Here is a 23,690-nt window from a genome sequence, read left to right as displayed (position 1 = left end):
GGCGTGTACATCACTGAAGACATGTACACCAGCAAACCCTCAGACACTGTCTTTAGTGGACACTACGATAAGGACATTCGAGTTCAAAGAAACGACAGCACAGGAAGTCAGCAAAGAACAAAGTACAAAAGTAGAAGTGAAAAAACTGCTAGTCAGAAATGAAGAACATGGTAGGCAATATTAAAAACAAAACAAAATATCAACAGAAGCTCTGACCAGCAGAAAAATAGATACTAAGCAAAGACAGAGCCCCAAGAAGAAAGAAACCGCTAGGAAACGACAAAAGGTGGAAAACAGCCCGAAAAGAAATGAACAGCATGCCAGAGAACTACGGGATGGGCTCAAGAGGAACAACGGAACAGGAGGGCAAATGTGAAGAAACAATACAGAAATCATCAGTAAAAACTTCCCCACAGTGAGATTACAGGCACCAGAATCCAAGAAGCCTGAGGGTCTGAGTGAAAACAGACCCAGTAAGGAAACCTCAAGACGTTATGATCAAAATGACAAAGACTAGAGAGAGACAGAATCCTGAAAGCAGCAAGATCCAAAAGGGAACAAAGGTACAAAGGAAGGCCCAGTAGGTGCAGAGCAGATCTACCGAGTGAGATTCGATGAGGCAGAAGAGTATGGAGGGATACAGCTCAAACTCTACGAAGAGACCCCACCCACTGCAAGCATATCCACTCTTGCTGAACCTAGAATCCTACGTGGGATTCTAACTGGACATTATTTGGAAAACTCAGAGGATTTTCTCAGACCTGAGACAAAAATCCCCTAGGCCTGTTTTTAAATAAAATTCAATGAAATGAACCCCTCACCAACAATACTCTATCCTGGGGCTGGAGCGATAGCACAGCGGGTAGGGCGTTTGCTTTGCATGCAACGGACCCGGGTTCAATTCCCAGCATCCCATATGGTCCCCTGAGTACCACCAGGGGTAATTCCTGAGTGCAGAACCAGGAGTAACCCCTGTGTATTGTCGGGTGTGCCCCCCCCACACAAAAGGAATACTCTATCTAGCTATATTATCATTCAGATATGAAGGAATGACACAGCTTCAATGAGGACAGGAAACCACTTAGGGAATTCCTACGCCTGAAACCAGTTTTGAAAGAAAAGTTAAACAGCTCTGTTAACAGCCTCCTTCTCATGATGTGGCCTTGAGTAAGGCACTCACTAATGACACATACAGTTGTCCTCTACTGGATAAAGAAAGTTTAAATACACACAGCAATTCATCACCACAAACTGACTTTTGTTAACTTATTTTTAAGTAATTCTATCTGCCATTCCTCTAAGTTTTACTGGATTAAGTAATATGAAATAAATTTGTTATAAGCCTGCCAAGGGGGTAGGCTGGTGTTGGGAGGAATCTGGCGATATTGGTGGTGGGATCGGTGCTGGAATGTTGTATGCCTGAATTCTATTAAGAGTAACTTTAGGGGCTGGAGCGATAGCACAGCGGGTAGGGCGTTTGCCTTGCACGCGGCCGACCCAGGTTCAAATCCCAGCATCCCATATGGTCCCCTGAGCACTGCCAGGGGTGATTCCTGAGTGCATGAGCCAGGAGTGACCCCTGTGCATTGCTAGGTGTGACCCAGAAAGCAAAAAAAAAGTAATAATAATAACTTTAATTACCGCGTTTAAAAACAAGCATTCCTTTAAAAAAATGTTATTTCAGGCTCAATATTAATTTTATGAAGCAACCCCACCTACCGCAAACATATACACTCTTGTTGAACCTAGAATCCGCCCCCCCTTTTTTGCTTTTTGGGTCACACACGGTGATACACCACGTGGGTTACTCCTGGTTCTGCACTCAGGAATTACCCCTGGGGGTGCTCAGGGGACCATATAGGATGCTGGAAATCGAACCCAGGTCGTTTGCGTGCAAGGCAAATGCCCTACCCGCTGTGCTATCGCTCCAGGACCAAACCTAGAATCCTTCTATATGGGATTCTAACTGGACATTATTTGCAAAGTCAAGAGGGCTTTCTCATACCTGAGACAAACCCCCACCCCCCAAGACTTATTATTACATGTTTCTGGACATTCCAGAGAGGGGGAAACAAGTATTCCACCATCAATGTGTCCCAACAGTGACCTAACAAAACCCCAACACGCTCATTACTCCTGAAGGCTACCTGGGAACAGCTGGGGAAGAAAACACCTGAGCACAAACACTGCAAGCGAGAACCCACAGCTCAGTTCCGGCACCACAAGGTCCCCCCCCACCACCAGGAATACTGCCGGGTGTGGTCTAACAACCTTTCTGAAGAGACATTGCAACTGGATCAGAAAGTAAAGGGCGATGGGGCTGGAGTGATAGCATAGCGGATAGGGCGTTTGCCTTGCACGCGGCCGACCCGGGTTCAAATCCCAGCATCCCATATGGTCCCCTGAGCACCGCCAGGAGTAATTCCTGAGTGCAGAGCCAGGAGTAACCCCTGTGCATCGCCAGGTGTGACCCAAAAACCAAAACCAAAAAAAAAAAGAAAGTAAAGGGCGGAGCAACAGCACAGCGGGGAGGGCATTTGCCTTGTACATGGCTGACCTGGGTATATCTCCGGCATCCCATACAGTCCCCGAGCACTGCCAGGAGTTTCTTGAGTGCAGAGCCAGGAGTAACCCCCAACAAACCAAAGAGAGACTGAAACTCCTAGTAAACAGGAGTCAGGCGAGAGTGATGGCACAAGGCTTGGACCTTAGCTTGGCACACAGCATCTAAAATATGATTTTTGTCTTTAAATTGTGATCATACTAACTTAAGAGTAACGGGGCAAGTGCAAAAGAGCAGGGGATGAGGTGGTAGTCTCGCAGGCTGCCCCTGGCTGGATGCCTGACACCACTCTATGGCCCCTTGAGCACTGTCAAGCCATTCCTGATGGAGCCAGGCAGAACCCAGCCACCACCATGTGTGGGCCAAACCCCTTCCCGCCAAAGTAAAAACACATGCTGACAAAGGAGAGGAATCTCGTAGTGGAGGTTTTGAAAGCAAACCCCTCTCCTTCAAAACCCACATTCTATGGACTAATTCCTTCCAACAAGGCTCTGAATGCACTCCATAAAGGGCCTCAGGCAAAGCCAAACTATACCAAGTTAGGAGTTTGCCAATTCCACAGCAAGTTTCCTCCAGGTTACTGAGTTTCCAGATAATGAAGAGACTTAACACCTCTACCCTAGACTATAAAGGAAAGAAATGAACCACTGGGAGGGTTTTATCCTTTCATGGCTAAGATTTTAAGACAAAAGGTTTTCTATAAAATACGACATCATGGGGGGCTCGAGAGAGGGCCAAACTTGCTTTGTGTGCAGCTGACCTGGGCTGGATACTCTGCATCCCATATGGTCCCCAAGTCTGCCAGGAGTGATTCCTGAGCACTGAGCACTGTAAGTAAGCCCTAAGCACTGCTGTGTTTGCAGCCACCCCCACCCCCCAAATCACTTCATAGGACCAGAGCGACAGTACAGCAGGTAGGAGATTTGGTTTGTACATGGCCAACCTGGGTTTGATCCCGGGCATCCCATATGGTCCCCGAGTGCATAGTCAGGAGTAAGTCCTGAGCATCACTAGGTGAGGCCCTAAAAACAAAAATAAAAACTATACACACACCCTCAGTTCTTTAAAAAAAAAAAAAAGTGATTGCTCAAAGGGCTGTGAAGGGGTAAGGCATTTATTTGCTTTGCATGAGGCCGACCCAGAGTTGATTCCTGGCACCACTTATGACTCCAATCACTGCCAGAAAAGGTCCCTGAGCACAGAAGCAGGAGGAAGTCTTGAGTAAAGTTAGGAAAGTTAGGAAACCTTTACTGACTACAAAGGGCCTCCTCTGCTCTGCAGGCGGCAGCCAGGGACGGACCCCAAGAACCACAGGGCCCCATGATCACCACTAGGTATCCCCCACCCCACCCCCACCCCCCCGCAGAAAACAGAGAAAAGAAAATGCCATCAGCTCTCCAGGTCTGCTTCGAGAAGCCCCAAAGCTTCTTCCCAGCTGTTCGAGTCCTGTCAACTGCTGAGCACTGGCCGTCTCCTGCCCAGATGCTGTGCCCCTAATTCCTCTACAAGCCGTGGCTTAGGCAGATCCGTGCCAATCCGCACAACTGCGTTCCCAGTCCAAGCGAAAGCAAACACGTGGCACTGCTTAACACATGGCACGCCTGAGAAAAACACCCCCAGACAGTTCAAAGGGCTGAGATGGGCTCGCCCCCAACACCCGGTGTCCCCCCAGAACTCGCAAGAACAAGCCTCAGGACAGTGCCTGAAGTACGCCCAGCAGAGAGCTGGTGGGAACCCCCAAACCAAACAATTTGAAAAACAGTGCCAGGGTTACTGAATCCAGGCTGGATCCGTGTTCGAATCCCGTGTTTTCCCAGCGTGGCTCCCAAACAAACAAAAACTACAACCACCTCCCCCAATAAGATTTTTTTTTTTTTCTTTTTAAGTCACTCCTGGCTCTGCACTCAGGAATTACTCCTGGCGGTGCTCAGGGGACCATATGGGATGCTGGGATTTGAACCCGGGTTGGCCATGTGCAAGGCAAATGCCCTGCCCGCTGTGCTATCACTCCAGTTCCCGCCCCATGATTTGAAAACCAATATAGAATCTCAGTCACCGCCACATGTCAATAGTCCCAGCTTCCCGACTAACCTCGTCTGAGAGGCAAGGGTCTGCAGGCTAAGCACTCTGGGAGCCCCGCCCCGCCACACCCGCTCCCCACGCACAGCTTCACATCCAACTGGGAAGAGTAGCCACGTCAGGGATCAATCTCTCAGGGAAGCTGGTCTTCAGGCTGAAAACTCTGGGGCCCCTCAGGAGGGGGCGGGTCAAAAATTGTCACAGTCCTACAGATGCTGGAGCTCCGGGAGTTGCAGCTACAGACGTGGCCGTGTGACACTTCCAAGTTCCAGAACACTGACAGGCCAGCAGCAGCACAGAAGCCACTGAGCCGGGCAAGCAAAGCAATGGCTCAACTGCCAACACGCAGCTCAGAAACACAAGACTTTAGTGACCCCTCGGTGAGACAGAACAATGTGTTGTGTCTTCTGTTTCATACTTCCACTTACATTTTGTTATAACAACCAATATAAAACGAATGATTCTGTGCCCGCCCAGGGGAAGTCGTGCGCGTGCGTGGAGCGGGGGGACTGAGATAAACGGTGGAGGGAAGGTCACATTGATGGTGGACTGGAGTCGAAACACTCAATGCCTGGAACATTACTAACACTTGTAAACCCAGGTATTGTTATTTTTCTTAAAAAAATCAATGTTAGGGGCTGGAGTGATAGCAGAGCGGGTAGGGCATTTGCCTTGCACTTGGCTGACCCAAGTTCAAATCCCAGCATCCCATATGGTCCCCTGAACACTGCCAGGGGTGATTCCTGAGTGCATGAGCCAGGAGTGACCCCTGTACATTGCCGGGTGTGACCCAAAAAGAAAAAAAAAATCAATGTTAGGGACTGGAGAGTACAGTGGGCAGGGCTCTTGCTATGAACAACCTGGGTCGATCCCTGGCTCCCATATGGTGTCGCCAAGCACTGCCCGGAGTGGTTCCTGAGCCAGGAATAATTCCTGAGTACTCCTGGGTAAAGCCCCGGGCGGGGGGGGGGGGGGAGAGAATATAAAAATTCCATTATATATTAAATTTTAGTTTCTGGCTTAAGTGATCTAAAAAATAGTTACTTTTTTTGAGAAAACAGTTATATTTTATTTCCTTTCTCCCCTCCCCCTACCCCATTGAGTGTAGAAACCATCAACTAAAAATATTTCTATACTCACATAAACAAAGATGCAAGAACACTGAAAATTACTGGTGCACATTCTGTTTAAAATACGCTAAAAATGACTTATCAAGTAACACCAAAGAGCCAATGAAGTTTTCTGTAGATGATGATGAAATCCAAAGCCATTTACTAACAATTCGAACACGAGCGGAGGCCCCGGGGGAGCTCCGGGTCAGAGCCCACGGGTGATAAGGTGACAGGGTGATAGGTTCGAGGCGCACGACACACCCAAGAGCCTGAAGGACCTACGGGCATCATGGAAAAACCAAGAGGGCCCCAGGGCCCAGCACGGCACAGGGGAGGGGGTGGGGGGTACATGCATGCACAAAGAGAAGTGCAACAGCCAACTTTGGGTTTTGCTCTGCCCACCAGCCTTTTACTCTGGCCCCAATATGAATCCCAGCAGCTCTCCCTCTGCACGTGCTGTCTCGCTACGGTGGCCGTCCACAGGCCACCAGAGCCCCTCGCCCTGCGCTCGGACAGTCAGGAGTGGAGAGGAAGGGCCTGTTATCTGGACCCGAGGGTCTCTTCAGTGGTCTTCCTGGAGAGGCCGGGCGGAGAGTGGAGGGGTGAAGGCTCTGCCTTGCAGGCGGTCCACCCCCGTGCATCCCCGGCACCACAAGCAGCTCTCCAGGAGGGAAGAGCAGCTCCCCAGTATCACGGGGTGTGGTCCCAGACCCTGTCATCATACTGAGGGCAATCCTGGAAAAATAGGACCCTCCACCTTCTGAATGCCCCGTGTGAGACGGTCACAGGAACTTCATGGACAGCGTCTTAGACAGGCAGGTGGACAACTGGGAGAGCGCTGGACAGCACAGCACATACTAGAAAGGCACGGGGGCCTGGCACCAGTCTCACACCCGCCCTTCACCACATGGAGCTCCTTCTGAGCACTAACTTCCATGCTACACTCTCAGGGGACGACTCGGTCCATACCCCATCCAAGAAAGTGCGAGCACTGCGGGCCTGCTCGGCCTCTGCTCCACATCTCCCCTATCTTCTTCTCCAACATCGTCTCAGAACGCTGAAGTCACATATAAGTGTGTCTGGATCTGCGGCTTCCCACAGCATTCCCTGCTGGCAGGAATGAGAGGCTTTCCCCCCGCTGGGAGCTCTATGCTCACCCCACGCAGCATGGGACACTTCCTTAGTCCCCAGACATACAAGTCCCCAAATGAACTTGGCCCACTGCCCCCTGCCGGGGAAAACACTCATCGCCGCCCGCAGAATCTGTTCCCCTTAAATGAAGAGAGCAGCAAGCGCCCCAAGCACACCCTGGCCATACTGCCTCCCCCCCCCCCACATTAGTGCCTCGGTGAGCCTTTGGGAACACTGTAGTAGAACAAATGTGAGTCAGGGGGAACAGGTGGGACTGGAGCCCACCCCACCACTGCGTGGTCCTGGGTCTGAGTGGCACCCAGCACAACTGGCCCCATGAGATCTCTCCCGCCCTCCGCTCAGAAAAGGGAAAAGAAAGAACCTCCCCCAAAGACATGATACCACCATAATAGGGTCGAGTTTGGGGGAGTTCATGTCCTGGGGGAGATTTACTCAAGGGGGGAGAATCTATTAACTCAGGAAAACGAGAAGTCCAAAAGGACAAAAATTTAGGGTGTTGTGTGTGTGAAACAAACTTGTCCTTTTCTTCCCTTTTTGGGGTCACACTCAATGACGCTCAGGGGGACCCTATGGAATGTTGGATCGATCTTGGGTCAGCAGCGTGCAAGGAAAATGCCCTCCCCGCGACTATCACCAGCCCTGCAAGAAGTTCTGACTGAAACTTATTTAGAAAGATGTGAGAAGAGGCAAAAGGAAAAATGTGTCCGAGAGAACACAGGTTCTCGAGTGTTCTAGAAGCAAGCAAAGAATCCCGGAGACAAGCTGGCGAGAGCAAGCCTGAGTGGCTTTGGGGAAGGGCTTCACAGGGCGGTGGCCACTCTATGCTCAGCAAAGGGGGAGGGAGGGGGCTGACGAGAGAAGAGTGCCCCCAGCTCAGCCCCAGCGCCGAAGCCTGGCATCAAGCAGCTCAGTCCAGACCTTGGCACAGGCGTGCGAGCCCACCGCTCTCCCCCAATGGAAAGAATTCCAAAAAGAGCAAGGGAAGCAACAATGTCTGAGCTCTTGAACCTTCTGAGACGTCAGGAGGGCTTGGGCTGCAGCTTGACCCCTAGTCACGATGGGTTTTGGGGGGCTGACAGCGCTCAGCGCTTTCTCCTGGCGATGCTCAGAGAACCATATGGGATGTCCGTGAAGCAAGATAGCTTCTACTGAAACTTGACTGAGGGGAGAGAGAGGGAGAAGTGTGTGTTCAAGAGAGACCAAGGGGCTCGTCAGGGTGGAAACAGGTAAGTGAAAGAACCAAAAGACAAGCAAGCAAGATACATGCTTGAGGGAGATGTGGGCCTGAAGAGCACCCAAGATTGCTGCTATAACCCAATATGCACATGTACCAATATCCAAGAATTGTTAACACAAATTCTTGTTTGTGACCAGAGCGATACTACAGTGAGTAGGATGCTTGTTCTACATGTGGCTGACCGGGTTCAATACCCGGCATCCCATATGGTTCTCTGAGTATCGTTAGGAGTAAGCCCTGAGCACTGTCAGCCCCCACCGCCCCAAAAAGCAACTGGGGTTCAAGCTGCAATAGTCCAATCCATCCTGACCTCACAGATGGTTCAAGGGCTTAGACAAATATCTGTTGATTCTCTTCCAACCCAAACAACTTTTTTTTGGTAATTTAAACCTTACAATTTGTGATCATTCAAAAATTAAGGTTTTTTTATTAATTTAAAATGAGCCAGTAATTTCTTTTTTTCTTTTTTGGCTTTTTGGGTCATACCCGGAGGTGCTCAGGGATGACTCCTGGCTCTGCACTCAGGAATCACTCCTGGCGGTGCTCAGGGAACCTGTGCTATCGCTCCAGCCACGCCAGTAATTTCTTGCCAGGAATGACTCCTGAGAAGAGTTGAAAGCAGTCTCTCTCTGCCCCAGCACTTCAAGGGGACAAAAAACCAAAAACTCCCAAGACAGTGGGAAAAAAGAAGCTCTCCTACCTTTTTGAAGAATGTCAACAGGAAGTAAGTAAGTAAATATGTTCATTTCTGGCTTCAACTATACAAAGGTATTAAAAGGCAGAATGACAACAGGCCTTGCCAGGTGACCACTGTCCCCCTCAAGCAAGGAGAGAGAACACCAGGATGCAACACCAAGACCGCACGGGGAGGTAGAGAATGCATTCCTTACTTTGAAATGAGGGGGCGTGGCTGCCCCACACGTGGCCCTCAGGGGCAGCACACTAGCCAGCATTGAAAACTGTAAAGAATGAAGGGGACTCGGACTCAGAGAAGGAGAGACAAACTTGAAAGCATGTGGAGGAAGGAAAAGCAGTGGAACAACAATCTGGTCAACAACCAACTTATTCATTCAAAGATGAGGCCGATGGGATGACTGATTTCAGATGGCACCTCCTGGCCTGGGGATAGGAAAGAGGCACTTAGGTGACACTTGGTCCACTTCTGAATTCAACGGATACGCACTGACCATTGTTCAAGGAATTGCTGAACGCTGGCATCAGCAGTCCCACCCAGAGAAAAAATTATTTTCAGACAAATTTTTGCTAACTTTTACTGTGCATCCTTTCTCTACATCCGCCTCAGTAACCTAACACCTCACACTCACCTCTTTCTATTTTTAAAATTAAAGACCGTGGAGAGATTCATATTCTTTTTTGTTTTTGGGGACACACCCAGTGGTGCTCAAGGGTTACTCCTGATGGTGCTTGGAGACCATGTGGGAATCCAGGGATCAAAATAGGGTCAACTATGTGCGAGGCAAGGACCCTGGGGAGACGCGTCGAGACTGCGCCCCAGCCTCCCGTGCCGGAGCCCACACCTGCTTCCCGCCACTGCATGACCTTCCGAGTACCACTGCTGTTCTGCTGGTCTGCAGGACCAAGGTCCCAACCCCCTCCCCCATACACTGCTTAAATGTCGCTATTCCAAACACTACTATATCAAGCAGTGCATAGGGGAGTTCTTGAGAACTGAAACTAAGGAAATGTAGAAATGACATTATCCAAATACACACACCTGCTTTTCAGTTCTCTAAACCAAAAAAACTGTCTCTGGCATAACAGACATTTGCTGATTTTGTTTATCTGGTCCATCCCCAGTGGATCTGTGCTCAGGGTTACCGTACGTGGTGTGGAGAATTAAAGCCAGGTTGGCTGTGTGCCTACCTACAGTACTTTCTCTCTGGTATCTCACGCTTTATCTTCTTTTTTTTTTTTTTTGCTTTTTAGGTCACACCCGGTTACTCTTGGCTCTGCACTCAGGAATTACCCCTGGTGCTGCTCAGGGTCCATATGGGGTGCTGGGAATCTAACCCGGGTCGGCCACGTGCAAGGCAAACGCCCTACCCGCTGTGCTGTCGCTCCAGCCTCCCTCTCACGCTTTATCTTTTAAGAACAAAGCACTGAAAGATTTTCAGTAGCCCTACAGGAAGCAATCATCAGACGCTGGAGCAAAAGCACAGCAAGTAGGGTGTTCGCATTGCATGTGGTCAGCCTGGGCTTGATCCCCAGCATCCCATATGGTCCTCATGGTATAGCATGAGTAGTGCCTGAGCACAGAGCCAGGAGTAAGTCTTGGGCACCACTGGGTATGGCACTCCACATTAAATTTCAGTGAGAAAATCTGTGACCCTGCTTAGATCTGTGGTTGGGTAATCATCTCTTCAAAGAAACTATTTGATTACAATGTCTCTGGGTGGAATTTAGGTTCATCATCCAAATTTTCTCCAAATTCACAGTATCACTGTCGTCCTGTTGCTCATCGATTTGCTCAAGCAGACACCAGTAACGTCTCCATTGTAAGACTTGTTGTTACTGTTTTTGGCATATCGAATATGCCATGTATAGCTTGCCATTCTCTGCCGTGCGGTGAGATACTCTCAGTAGCTTGCCGGGCTCTCTGAGAGGGCAGAGAGCAGAGGAATATGCACGTATAATTCACTCCTCCTCCTCTCTTTGTCAGCAAGTAATTTCAGACAAAATACATTAAAATGTTTTCAAATTTGTGCGGGTGGAAATAAAAACCCAAGAACCAGATCTTTAGAAACAGAACTCAAAAATTCCGGAAGAAGGGAATGAGTCCGGGGTCTTAGTTACTGAGCATCACTGCACAGTTCAGCAAACAGCGACAGTAAACTATACTAACTTAGTACCAGACCATGGGAAACAATCTGGCTCCAATGACTCCCAGAACTCAGTTTCCTGGGCTTAGGAGTGTTCACTGTAACAACAGCCACTCTAAAAGAGAGATTTAAGAATTGCTTCAAAAGACAAAAGCAGATCATGAGAGAGAGGACAAAGAAACTCGTTCTGTATAAATGCTTATTGAGGTCTCCTTAGTTTCAGTTAAAATATTCTATTGAATAAGTTTTTTATAAGATTCTCCCCTTGGGATAGAGAAATAGTTTAGGAGGTAAGGCACTTGCCTTGCACCAGGTGACCCCACATCCCCGCCCCCCAGCCCAGCCCAGGATGATCCTTAAGAGCAGACCCACGAATAGGCCCTGAGCATCGTTGGATATAACTGCAAAACAAAAGCATACACGCACACACGTACTCAAGATAAATCACTGTCACTGTCATCCCATTGTTCATCGATTTGCTTGAGCGGGCACCAGTAACGTCTCCATTGTGAGACTTCTTGTTACTGTTTTTGGCATATTGAATATGCCACGGGTAGCTTGCCAGGCTCTGCTGTGTGGGTGGGATTCTCTTGGTCGCTTGCTGGACTCTCAGAGAGGGACGGAGAAATCGAACCTGTGTCAGTTGCATGCAAGGCAAATGCCCTACCCGCTGTGCTATCGCTCCAGTCCACTAAAGATAAACAGAATAATTTTTTGTTTGTTTCGTTTTGGGGTCACACCCAGCAGTGTTCATAGCTTACTCCTAACTCTGAGCTCAGAAATCACCCCTGGCAGGGCTTGGGGATCATTTGGGACGCTAGGGATTGAACCCAAGTTGGCTGCATGAAAAGCAAGCACCCTACCTATTGTGCTATTTTTCAGCCCCCCCCCCCTTTTTGAAGTAAACAGGTTTTATTTAGAAGTTTTTTGAGGGAAGGAGGAAGGGAAAAGTGGAAGAGAGCAAGAGTAACGCGCTCAAGAGAGTAAGAGAACGCAGGCTTCTCCAAGGGTGGAGAGAGCTCTACACACATCCTAGCACTAGACACAAAAGCATGGAAGCACACATCTCAAGAGGGGAAATGCAGGCGACACATGTGCTTGGGCACTGCATGTGCTCGGCCACGTGGGCACAAGCAGCACATGGGCTCAGGCAACACATGTGCCCCTATCCAACATTTTTTTAAACAAAGAGGCTGTGGAGATAGTAAAAGGGATAAGACACTTGCCTAGAGTGTGATGGCCCACCCAGATAGATTTCTGGTCTATATATGGCATTAAATAAAATTTAAATTTTAGTTTATGTATAGTAATTATTTATTGGTAAAGTTTTAATGTGCCTGATTTTGTTGTACCCAAGTATAATTTTGATTAAAGCAGTGCCTAGAAATAATTTGAAAGGAATAAACTATAAATAGTTACCTGCTTATTGTGTTCCAACATAAGCCTATCTGTTTCAACATAGAGCTATCTGCCATTCTGTAAACTGGGAAGCTCTAGAAACGGGCATACAAAATTTGAGGAAAGGGGTGCTGCAGAGATAGTACACCAGACAGAGCACTTGCCTGGCACAGAGTGGACCTAGGTTCAATACCCAGCACTCCATATAAATCCGTGAATTATCGCCAGGAGTAACCCCTGAGCACCAACTGGTTGTGGCCTAAAAACCACCACTACCACCACCAAATCAGTAAAGAGGGAGAAGTAGGAGTGCTCTGAGGCCTGGGTGCAACTCCTAGCATTACCTGCCGCCCACTCCCAACCCCACACCGCATCAGCAGCAATTCCAAGCACGGCTGGATGTGGTTTAAAAAATAAAATGGGGACTAGAGCGATAGCACAGCGGGTAGGGCATTTGCCTTGCATGTAACAGACCTGGGTTTGATTCCCAGCATCCCATATGGTCCCCTGAGCACCGCCAGGAGTAATTCACGAGTACAAAGCCAGGAGTAACCCCTGTGCATCGCCAAGGTCAGTGATCTTACTGCTGTCCAGGCCACAGTTTTCACAATGAACTTAGTCCAGTTTGTAGGGACCACTGGGTGCATATACCTGTCCCTGTTCTCTGGATGCTATCTAGGCAGAAAGAACGACGAAATGCATTGTGGAACCAAGAATATGTTGTGTACAAGTGAACTGAGACCCAATGAAGAACATACCTGAAAAATGTTCACATTGCAACCATAAAATAAAAATCTATGCATCACGCAAGGAGCAGGGAGTGTGGCTTCCTGTATAAACACAAGCTCCACATCTGAAGCCCAAGATCAAACAGAGAGACCTCTTGGGCTGCAGGAGAAGGCACAGGGGCCAAGGCACTAGGCCTGACATACCAACACATCCCTCACACTGCCCCCCCCCACACACACCCAACAAATAAAAGATTCTGAACTGACCATTTTGCAAAGGAATGTCTAAATTGTTTACAGGTTACTGTTTTTCATTTCATGAGCAGAGGATGTGCTCATATTTTTGATAAGCAATTCAACTGTGAAACTGATTTCTTGCATCTTAAAAGGTTAACACATTTCCCACTAACAATTTTTGAAACTTAAACGTTGATTTCTGAAGTCAAACTGTGTATTCAGCATTCTATTTTTTGGGGGGAATAATTATTTATTAACCACATGGAGGAATACTATTCTAGATGCTATGGATTTAAGCACTAAACAAAACAATCTCTCTGCCCTTATTATAAAACTTACATTCTAGTGGCTGGTTGAGAAAACTTTTTGCAGGTTTACTTCTTAGCACTTATTCTGCTTCTCCATACTTTCATGGCTTTTACACAAGTATTATCAAAGAGACTTCAGCAGTTTTAAAGTTCAGGTTTGTATGTACCCAAGTTATTGATTTTAGACAAGGCCTTAAAGGAAAGAATCAGAGAAGCAATAAAGGAGTTTCAATTAGTAAAAATTGCATTTGGATGACACCCTAAGCTACAGGGGGATATCATATCAACTCAGCATTTTTGACACACAGTCCCATTCACTTAAAAATGACAAGCAAAATTTTATTCTCGTGCCAGATAGCTTCAAATCCCCGGAACCATGCCAGGAGTGATCTCTGAGCACACAGGACCAGGAGTAAACCTTGAGCACCAACAGGTGAGGCTCCAAACAAAAGCAAGTTTTATTCTCTCCCTGTTCAAATGATCTCTCAGGATCACATTTTTTACGTTCTATTCTGAAAACAAGAATCTTCTTTTTGCAACACCTATTGGTGTTCAGGGCTAACTCTTGGCTCTGTACTCAGGAATCACCCCGGCAGAGCTGGGGACCATGTAGGTGCCAGTGGGTCAGCTGCGTGCAAAGCGGCACCCTGCCCGCTGTACAATCACTCTGGTCCCACAGAACTGTTCTTAAAGGAAGAAACGTCCGGGCCCGGAGACAGCATGACGGGTTGAGCGTGTGCTGTGCATGCAGAAGCCTGGCTCCAACACCAGCACTGAAAGGGACCCTAGCACCGCCAAGTGTTGCCGCAAAACCAAAAGTTTTTCCAATAAAAAAATTATAAAATGTGAATTCAGTTCAAATACAAAGGACTGCCCTATCTCCATATCCGTAAGTAACAATTACCTACAAAGCAAAGAATTTAGACTGAAGTTAACCAAGATATCTGGGTACATGCTCTGAATTCGGACTGAGACATCTGACCAGCACGGTTCCTAATGTCTTTTAAATAATGCTACAATGAAGCCTATAATTAAACTGGTTATAAGTCCTGGACTCAAGCATGCTATGGAAAGTATACATAACCATCGCTGAAAGGTTTTTGGTTATTTGATTTGATTTGAAGGCCACAACCGGAAGGGATCAGGTTTACTTCTGGCTCTGTGCTAAAGGATCAGTCCTGGTGAGTTTGGGGGAACATATAAGGTCCAAGGAATCAAACCCAGGTTGGCCATGTGCAAAGCAAACGTCCATTCCATCGGACCCATCTGTGCAGTTTTCAGATACAAACTTCTATTCCCATCACTGCTGTAGACTAAAAGCCTCCCATAAATTACTATTATCCACGGGAGCCAGAGAAATAGTACAGAGAGACAGGGTGCATGTGCCAACTGGGGGTCAACCTCCAGCACCACATATCTGCCAAGCATCAACAAAGATCCCTAAGTTGAAAAAGAAACAAGCCCCGAGCACAGCCAAATGTGGCACCAAAATAAAAGGGGTCTGTCACTGTCACTATCATCGATTTGTTCGAGCGGGCACCAGTAGCGTCTCTCACCGTTGAGACTTACTCTTACTGTGTTTGGCATATCGAATATGCCACAGGTAGCTTGCCAGGCTCTGCTGTGCGGGAAAAGGGGTCTAAAAAAAAAATTTTTTTTTTTTTAAACAGAGCAAGAGAATACAGCGATTTCAGTGCTTGCCTTGCAGGCAACCAACTCAGTTTTGATCCATGGTATCCCATATAATCCCTCAAGTCTGATCCCTGAGAGCAGAGTTTGGAGGAAGATCTGAGCAATACCAAGGTATATACGAAACAAACAAAAATATATATTATGTTCTAAGAGAACTGGAAAACCACCCAAGCTTTGGAATATAGCCACTTCTTACACTGTAAGACATAGTTGTGCTCCTTACAGAAATCACCCCCTGGGCCCGAGGAGATGGTCTGCAGGGTAGCTCAGCACTACAGCACCTCTCCAGCCCCAAATACCCACGTTTAGATTGCCTGGTGCCAGCATTGCACTGCCTGCCTGAGCACTACTAGACACTAGCATGGAAGAAAGAGACAGCCGACTCTCACCAGGAGTAGCCCTTAAATCACTGTCTGGGAGACCCTGCGGGGGGAAATAAAAACAGCCAGAAATAAGTATTTACATAATCTTTTTCAGGTTTTCGCTCTAGGGCCACACCCAGTGGCACTGAGGACTTACTTCTGGCTATACAATCAGGGATCACTCCTGGTGTGCTTGGGGGACCATACAGGCGGCCAGGCACCAAACCTGGGTTGGGCGCATGCAAGGCAAGGGCCTCATCCAGTAGCATCTCTCAGCCCCAAATATACATATTTAGATAAAAAGATGCATAAGTGTTTTCATTTTGTTCTTTATTTATATTATGAATTTGAGAAGGTATAAAAGAGAGCAGACTTACAAAAGAGAATAGGTGAAGCTTCCATCAACCTGAGTTCTAAACTATTCCCTACAATTTTTTATTTACAAACAGATTTTCTTCTTAAAGTTTTGGGGCCACACACAGCTCTGCTCGGCGCTTACTCCTTGCTCCTTGCTCAGTGACCACACTTGGAAGGCTCGACAGACCACGTAGGCCACCAGGGACTGAACTCATGTCGACCACACTCAAGACAAATGCCCAATCCACCACTGCTCTGGCCCCATTGTGAACAGGTTTTTGAAAATCACATTATAGGGAGGCTGAGGTGATACCGTGTATGCCTTCCATCTCTATTAACCAGGGTTCGAGCCCCAGCATCCCATACGGTCCTCTGAGCACTGCCAGGAGTAACTCCTGAGTGCATAGCCAGGAATAACCCCTGAGCATCACCAGGTATTATAAATCCCTGAGCTCAGAGCCAAAAGAAAGTCCTGGGAAATGCCAGTGTGGCACAGAAGCAAAACAAGGCTGAGAATACATCTGTTTCTCCTTTTTCTCTTTCTTTTGCTTTTTGGGGTCACACTTGGCATAGCTTTGGACTCAGAAATTACTCCTGGCAGTGCTCGGAGGACTCTGGGATGTCAGGAATCAAACCCAGGTCGGCCACATGCAAGGCAAATGCCCTACCTACTGGACTATATTTGAGGGCTCTGGCCCTCATTTGTTTCTTCTAAAATAATCTGAAAAACTGCTGAGTCTTGGTGCAGGATGTGATAAAGCTGAGGAATAAAAATTGGGGAAACAAAAAAAGGACCATTTTCATCACACAGTCTACAGTTAACACAACAATCTCTGCATTCTTCACTTAGTGAAGGTTCTTTTGTTCTGAGAAAGGGCATCTTCTGCACACAGAGGAATGAACTACTGAAGTTCACAATTCAAATCACAAAGCTCTCACACCCAGGTCTGAGCACTGCTCGAAGGAGCCCTTTTTAGGGTCAGGCTCAGGGCGGTTTCAAGTTCTCATGGACCTTACAGCTGGACAGCCCTGGAGCCTGCACAGAGCCATGCGGTCTAACTCCGACTGAATTTCAGACAACCCCATCCACATCCAGAAACTCCTACCAGACTACAAAATGGAGATTATTTCTCACCCAGTTTCTCCCTGGCAAGTGATTTTAGGAAGACTTTGTTTTGTGAGGAATTCAACACCATAAATTTTAAGCCTCACCATGAAGTTCTGTACTGTAAGGGGAAACAAGAGCCAAGATAGGCTTCCCTGGCTGTGGAGAGCGCTCGAACAGCTGCAGTGCTCGCTTTGCATGCGCACACCGGCACAGGAGGTTCCCCTGAGGACCTCCAGCGTAGCACCCGACATCACTTGGGTATGTCCCAAAGGTGGACGGGTGGGTGGGGAGGAGCAGGGGTTGAGATTTCACTATCATCTTATGGATTCACTATCAAATTTAATTGCATGGTTCAGCAATACTGAAAGAATAAGGTTCCTAGGCCAGGTCTGGTTCCAGTTTTACTTTCAACCAACAGTGCCGTGTGATTCTGACAAGTGACCATCATTAAAGCTAAAAATTTGAATCATGGACCAGAGAGAAAGTACAGTGGGTAATTACACGGCCTTTCATGCAGCTGACCCAGGTTCAATATTTAATACCAAACAGGTTACCCCCTGAGCACTGCTGTGAGTGATTCCTGAGCACAGAGCCAGGAGTAGGCCCTGAGCAGAGCTGGGTGTGGTTCAAAGTACAAAATGAACTGAATGATATACATAGTAGAGAACATTTTGGAGGACAGGGGCCCCAGCAGGGCTTCACTAAGCAATGTTTGGGAGACCACGGAACCTTAGTCCTTGTACACGCCAGGGATGCATTCTACTCCTTTATGCTATCTTCCAAGCCAGTCACAGAATTGCTCTAAGAATCAAATGAGGGGAAGGAGACATAGCACAGTGGTTAGGGCGTTTGCTTTGCACACAGCTGACCCAAGTTCAATTCCCAGCATCCCATATGGTCCCCTGAGCACCACCAGGAGTTAATTCCTGAGTGCATGAACCAGGAGTAAACCCTGTGCATCACCGGGTGTGACCCAAAAAGAAAAAAAAAAAAAGAAAAAAATCAAATGACCCTCCAGGATCAGACAGAGACAAAATTGCTCAATCTCAGTACTCTCACTCTGTTCAATAAACTTGCCATAGAAATTAGGCAAGAAAAAAAAAAAAGAGAGAAATCAAAGGCATCCAGAGGAAAGAAATAAGTCAATACTAATTTTTAAAAATATTAATAATTCTAAAAACAACTCCTAAAAGCAATTTGTATAGTGGCAGGCTGAAAAATGAACATGCAAAAGTCCATGGCTTTCCTATGGACAAAATACAAAACAGAAGAGATAATAAAAAATCCCATTCACAATTGTACTTCAATAAAATAAAGTACTGGACGGAAGAATAGAACAGCAGGTAGGGCAGTTGCCTTGCATGTGGATGACGCAGGTTTGATCCCTGGCATCCCATATGGTCCCCCAAGCAACACCAGCAGTAATTCCTGAGTGCAGGGCCAGGAGTTAACCCCCCAGCATCGTCAAGTGTGACCCAAAAAAGGAAAAAAAAAGTGCCTCGGAATCAGCTTAACCAAAGTGAAAGGCATATACAAAGAATACAAAACACTACTTTAAGAATAAAAGCACTGGGAACTGGAGCAATAGTTCAACGGGTAGGGAGTTTGCCTTGCATGTGGCTGACCCAGGTTCGATTCCCAGCATCCCATATGGTCTCCCAAGCACTGCCAGGAGTGATTCCTGAGTGTAGAGCCAGGAGTAACTTCTGTGTATTGCCGGATGTGACCCAAAAAAAGCCAAAAAGCCGAAAAAAAAAAAAAAAAAAAGAATTGAAAACATCCCCCTGGCTCATGGATTGGGAGGACTAACATCATTAAAATGGCAATACTCACTGTACAGATTCAATGCAGTCCTTATAAGGATACCCATGACATTTTCAAAGAAAAAGATGAAACACTTCGAAAATTCATATAAATATTAACTCCCCTCAACCCTACCCCCAGTAGATAAAAAATGAAGATAGAAGGCATGACCTTCACCAACTTCAAACTGCACTACAAAGCAGCATGGTAATGGAATATAGTTCTCCAGATAAACATTCAGATAATCTTCAATAAGCAAAAAATATGAATTGGAGCAAGAAAGCTTATTCAAGAAGTGGTGCTGGGAAAATAGGTTTGCTACATCCCCAAACAAACAAATAAAAAATACAAAACAGGGGCTGGAGCAATAGCACAGTGGGTAGGGCGTTTGCCTTGCACGCAGCGGAGCTGGGTTCGATTCCCAGCATCCCATATGGTCCCCTGAGCACAGCCAGGGGTAATTCCTGAGCACAGAACCAGGAGTAACCCCTGTGCATTGCCGGGTGTGATCCAAAAAGAAAAAAAAAAAAATCAGACTTCTTTCTAATACCATGCAAAAAGGTCAAACTCTAATAGATCCTTAGAGGGGTGAGAATGATAGTACAAGAGGCAGGGCATGTGCTTTGTATGCAGCTAAACCTGGGTTGAATACCTAGCAGCCTATATGTTCCCCTGAGCCCACAAGAACTGATTTCTGGGCACAGAGCCAAGAGTCACAACTGAACACGCTGATAATAATAAGAATTAAGAATAATGGTAATAAAATTCTTTAAATAATAAAGACCTGGATATTAGGCCAGAATCCATAAGATACAGAGGAATAACATGGGCAGAACTCTCCATGAAATTGAAGCTAACGGCATCTTCATCTTGAAGGATGAAACACCTCTGACCAAGCAAGTGGAAAGAGACATTAAACTAAGCAGCTTATGCTTATGCACCTTGGAGGAAAGGACCAAGATACAGACAGCCCACAGTACCAGAAAATTTATTTACCCAACACTCACTTGATAAGGAATTAATCACTGTCACTGTCATCCTCTTGCTCATCGATTTGCTCAAGAGGGCACCAGTGACGTCTCTCATTGTGAGACTATTGTTACTGTTTTTGGCATATAGAATACTCCATGGGTAACTTGCCAGGCCCTGTCATGCTGGCGGGATACTCTTGGTAGCTTGCCGGGCTCTCCAAGAGGGGGGGAGGAATGAACACGTGTCAGCCATGTGAAAGGCGAACACCCTACCACTGTGCTATCGATCCAGCCCAAGGAGTTAATATCCAAGATACATAAGACACAGGTACAACTTTACAAGAAAAAAATCATATAGCCTCATCTAAAAGAATGGGGAGAAGAGAGACCAGAAACTTCCTCAAAAAAAAAAAAATTGCTCTTCACCTCTAACCACCAAAGAGATGCAAATTAAAACAATGAGGTATCTCAATCTCAAGCCACAGAGAATGGCACAAAACAAAGACAACCAGTGCTGGAATGGATGTGGGGAGAAAGGGACTCTCATTCATTGCTGATGGCAATGCTGACTGGTCCAGCCTTTCTGTAAAACAATATGGACATTCCTCAAAAAAAAAAAAAAAAAAAAAAAACAACCTCACCCCTAGAAATTGAGCTTCCATGCAACCCAGCAATACTGCTCCTGGGAATATACCCTAGGGTCCAAAAACACAATGCAGAAAAGCAATATGCACGCCTGTGTTCATTGCAGCATTGTTCACAACAGCCAGAAGCTGGAAACAACCTGAGTACTGGAGAACAGCTGAGTAGATAAAGAAACTATACTACATCTACACGAGGGAACACTGCAGTTTTTAGGGAAAATGAAGTCATGAAATTTGCTTATACATGGCTGGACTCTATCATGCTGAGTGAAATGAGTCAGAGATGGAGGGAGAGACAGAATGATCACACTCATTTGTGGGATATAAAAACCCTCCATAATTTGAAAATACTCAAAGACAATAACAACTCTGTAACAGTATATCTTAAGGTGATTCAATTAAATTTTTTTGGGAAAAAAAAAAAAAAATTAAAAAAAAAAGAAGGGAGCAGATAGGGGCTGGAGCAATAGTACAGTTAGTACGGTGTTTGCTGTGCAGCACCCAGCTTCAATCCCTGGCACCCCATATGGTGCTTCAAACACCATCAGGAGTTAATTCTTGAATGCAGAGCCAGCAGCAAGCTCTGAACATCACCAGGTATGGCAGGAAGGATGGATCTGCGAGAGTAAGGTGAGTGCTCTGCACGCAACCAACTCATATCAACCCTCAGCATCCCCGAGTTCTAGCAGTAGTGACCCCTGAGCAGAGACAGGAATAAAACCTATGCACCACTAGACATGGCACAGAACTCAGTAAGGAAAAAGCGAGGAGACAGAGCGAGAGAGAAAAGAAGGTTATGAAGGAGCAGGAACTGCATACGCCAACCCCACTTCAATTCGTACATCAGAGTCTCCCAAGCAGAACCGAACACCACCAGGGAGCCCAAACACTCCCCCCAAATAAAAACTGAGAAGAAACAAATGAGGGTCAGAGCAATAATACAGCAGGTAGAAGGTAGGGCGTTTGCCCTGTACACGGCTGACTCAGGTTCAATCCCGACACCCTATATGGTGCCCGAGCACTACCAGGAGAAATTTCTGAGCAGAGCCAGGAGTAAGCCCTGACAACCACTGGGTGTGACCCAAAAATCAAAATTAAAAAAAAAGGAGGGAGACAAATGAACAGTGTGTTCACTATACAATATACAGCACAGCTGTAGCAGAGTTTCATCAATCCTATACCTGTAAAATACAATGTCAAATACATTGTACAAAATAAATACAGCCTTAGTTCAACAGGTTTTAAAGTATTAAACTTTTAAAAACTAAATTCAGCTACTTTTAAAATATTTTTTTAGAATTTATTTGAAGCAATAACTTAAATCTAGTTAAATTAAGTAATTTGTTAAACTGAATACAATCATGAATGCATAGTATCAAAGTGTACCAGATAATTTAAGACTACAGACTTCTATTATATACCACAACAGAATTTTATTTCATTACCTGTCACAGTTAGTTCAAAGTTTTCAAATCCCATAGTACTTTAAGTCTTGTAGTATTAGAATATACCCAGGAGAAATCTATACATTCTATTTTTTCCAAACAGATTCTTCTCTCCTTTTTGCATAATATAGTTTCAGTAATGTTTCCTGAGGTCAGGAAGATAGTATAGTGGCTACCGCACTGCCCTTGCACATGGCTGACCAAGTCTGATGCCCTAAGCACTACCAAGAATGATACCTGAGCACAGCCAGGAGGTAGTACAAGTGGCTATGGTCCAAAAACAACTACAACAGAAACACACACACACACACACACACAAACACACACACAAATCAACAAGTTTTCCAACTACACGCCTGGACTACTTTTCAGAGATACTGAACTACTACTAACTCATCAGAAGAAACTCAGACAGCTTTTAAGAAAACTCTCAACAGCAAAGGGGACATATTTCAAACCTGTGTCTTCCTTGAAGCCCATGTTCTCTTTTGAACCCAGATTTCCTCTCTTTGACTCCCCTCACAACATTCTAAGAAAGCATCATCCAATAATAACTATCTAAAACAATCTTGCGGGGCCAGAGTGATAGTACAGCAGGGAAGACACTCCGTGGATCTAGCCCATGCAGGCTAGATCCCTGACATCCATGTGTTCCCTCAGGAACTACCAGGAGTGATACCTCAGTGATGAGCCAAGGAGTTACCCCTAAGCACCAGGGCTGTGGCCCCAAAACAAAACAAACTCACATCCCACAGACTGGTAGGTGGAAGGGAATTGTGTGGGAGGGGTGGGGGGGAGTGCGGCTCTGGTGAAGGAACAGTGTGGTGTTCAAACATTGTATGCCTGAAACCCTTAAAAGCCAAATAACACCACAAAAACCCAACAGTGAGAACATGAGATCTAAGCTGCTACCACCAAAACTCAATGATGAGTAACTACATAAATCATGGTTCTCAGAAACAAAAAGTATAGCCTCCTGCTGAGAGAGAGACAGAGAGCGGAGAAAGAGAGAATGAACTCATCACTTCTACCAAATTCCAAAGTCGGGGAATCAAATTCTTTATTCCACTAAAACAGGTTTTCCATTATGTCGTTCCTTACTTTCCAAACTGGAATGAAAATGAAGGTTAAGATCATGTAACTTCACAAAATGTACAATCTAAATTGAGCTTCAAAAATTTCACGAACCACTTTGATCTCCAGCATCCCGTATGGGCCCCTGCTCACCATCAGGAATGATTCCTGAGTGCAGAGCCAGGAGTAACCACTGAGCATCACCAGGTGTGACCCAAAACACAAATACAAACAAAAACAAAAAATTAGGGACCACAAAATAAACGAGTTAAGTGAAAATACTACTCATAGGGAAGGAAGAGCTAGTACAGTAGATACGGGGCTTCCTGCACATGGCTAACATGGGTTTGATCCCCAGCACAAAGATGGCCCCTCGAGCCCAGCCAAAAATAACCCCAGAGCAGAGTCAGGAGTAAGCCCCCCCCCCCAACAGGGTCAGGAGTGGCATCTCACACAAAAATAATTGTGAGAACTTATCATTAACTAATTTTCCCCACTACAGTATCCGTAATACATATATGTAAAAATATTATGTACTGCTTTGGAAAAAGGTCTTCACACTCTGCTGGACCATGGAAAT

At 46.3% G+C, this 23,690-nt stretch overlaps 1 protein-coding gene across 10 annotated transcripts in view; it reads right to left on the bottom strand.

Annotated features, from left to right (window-relative positions):
- LUC7L2 (LUC7 like 2, pre-mRNA splicing factor) overlaps positions 1-23,690 on the bottom strand; it is a 59,042-nt gene that overhangs the window by 16,866 nt on the left and 18,486 nt on the right. For 2 of the 10 annotated variants that reach the window (XM_055124168.1, XM_055124169.1), the window contains exon 3: positions 13,686-13,846. The exons of the other annotated variants lie outside the window; for them this stretch is intronic. The gene's annotated coding sequence lies outside the window, so the exon portion shown is untranslated. The remainder of the gene's footprint in view (positions 1-13,685; positions 13,847-23,690) is intronic. 10 annotated transcript variants of the gene reach the window in all.

This window comes from Sorex araneus, chromosome 1, assembly GCF_027595985.1.
Source record: "Sorex araneus isolate mSorAra2 chromosome 1, mSorAra2.pri, whole genome shotgun sequence".
NCBI classification, from domain to species: Eukaryota; Metazoa; Chordata; class Mammalia; order Eulipotyphla; family Soricidae; genus Sorex; species Sorex araneus.
This window is presented reverse-complemented; position numbering and strand designations above follow the sequence as displayed.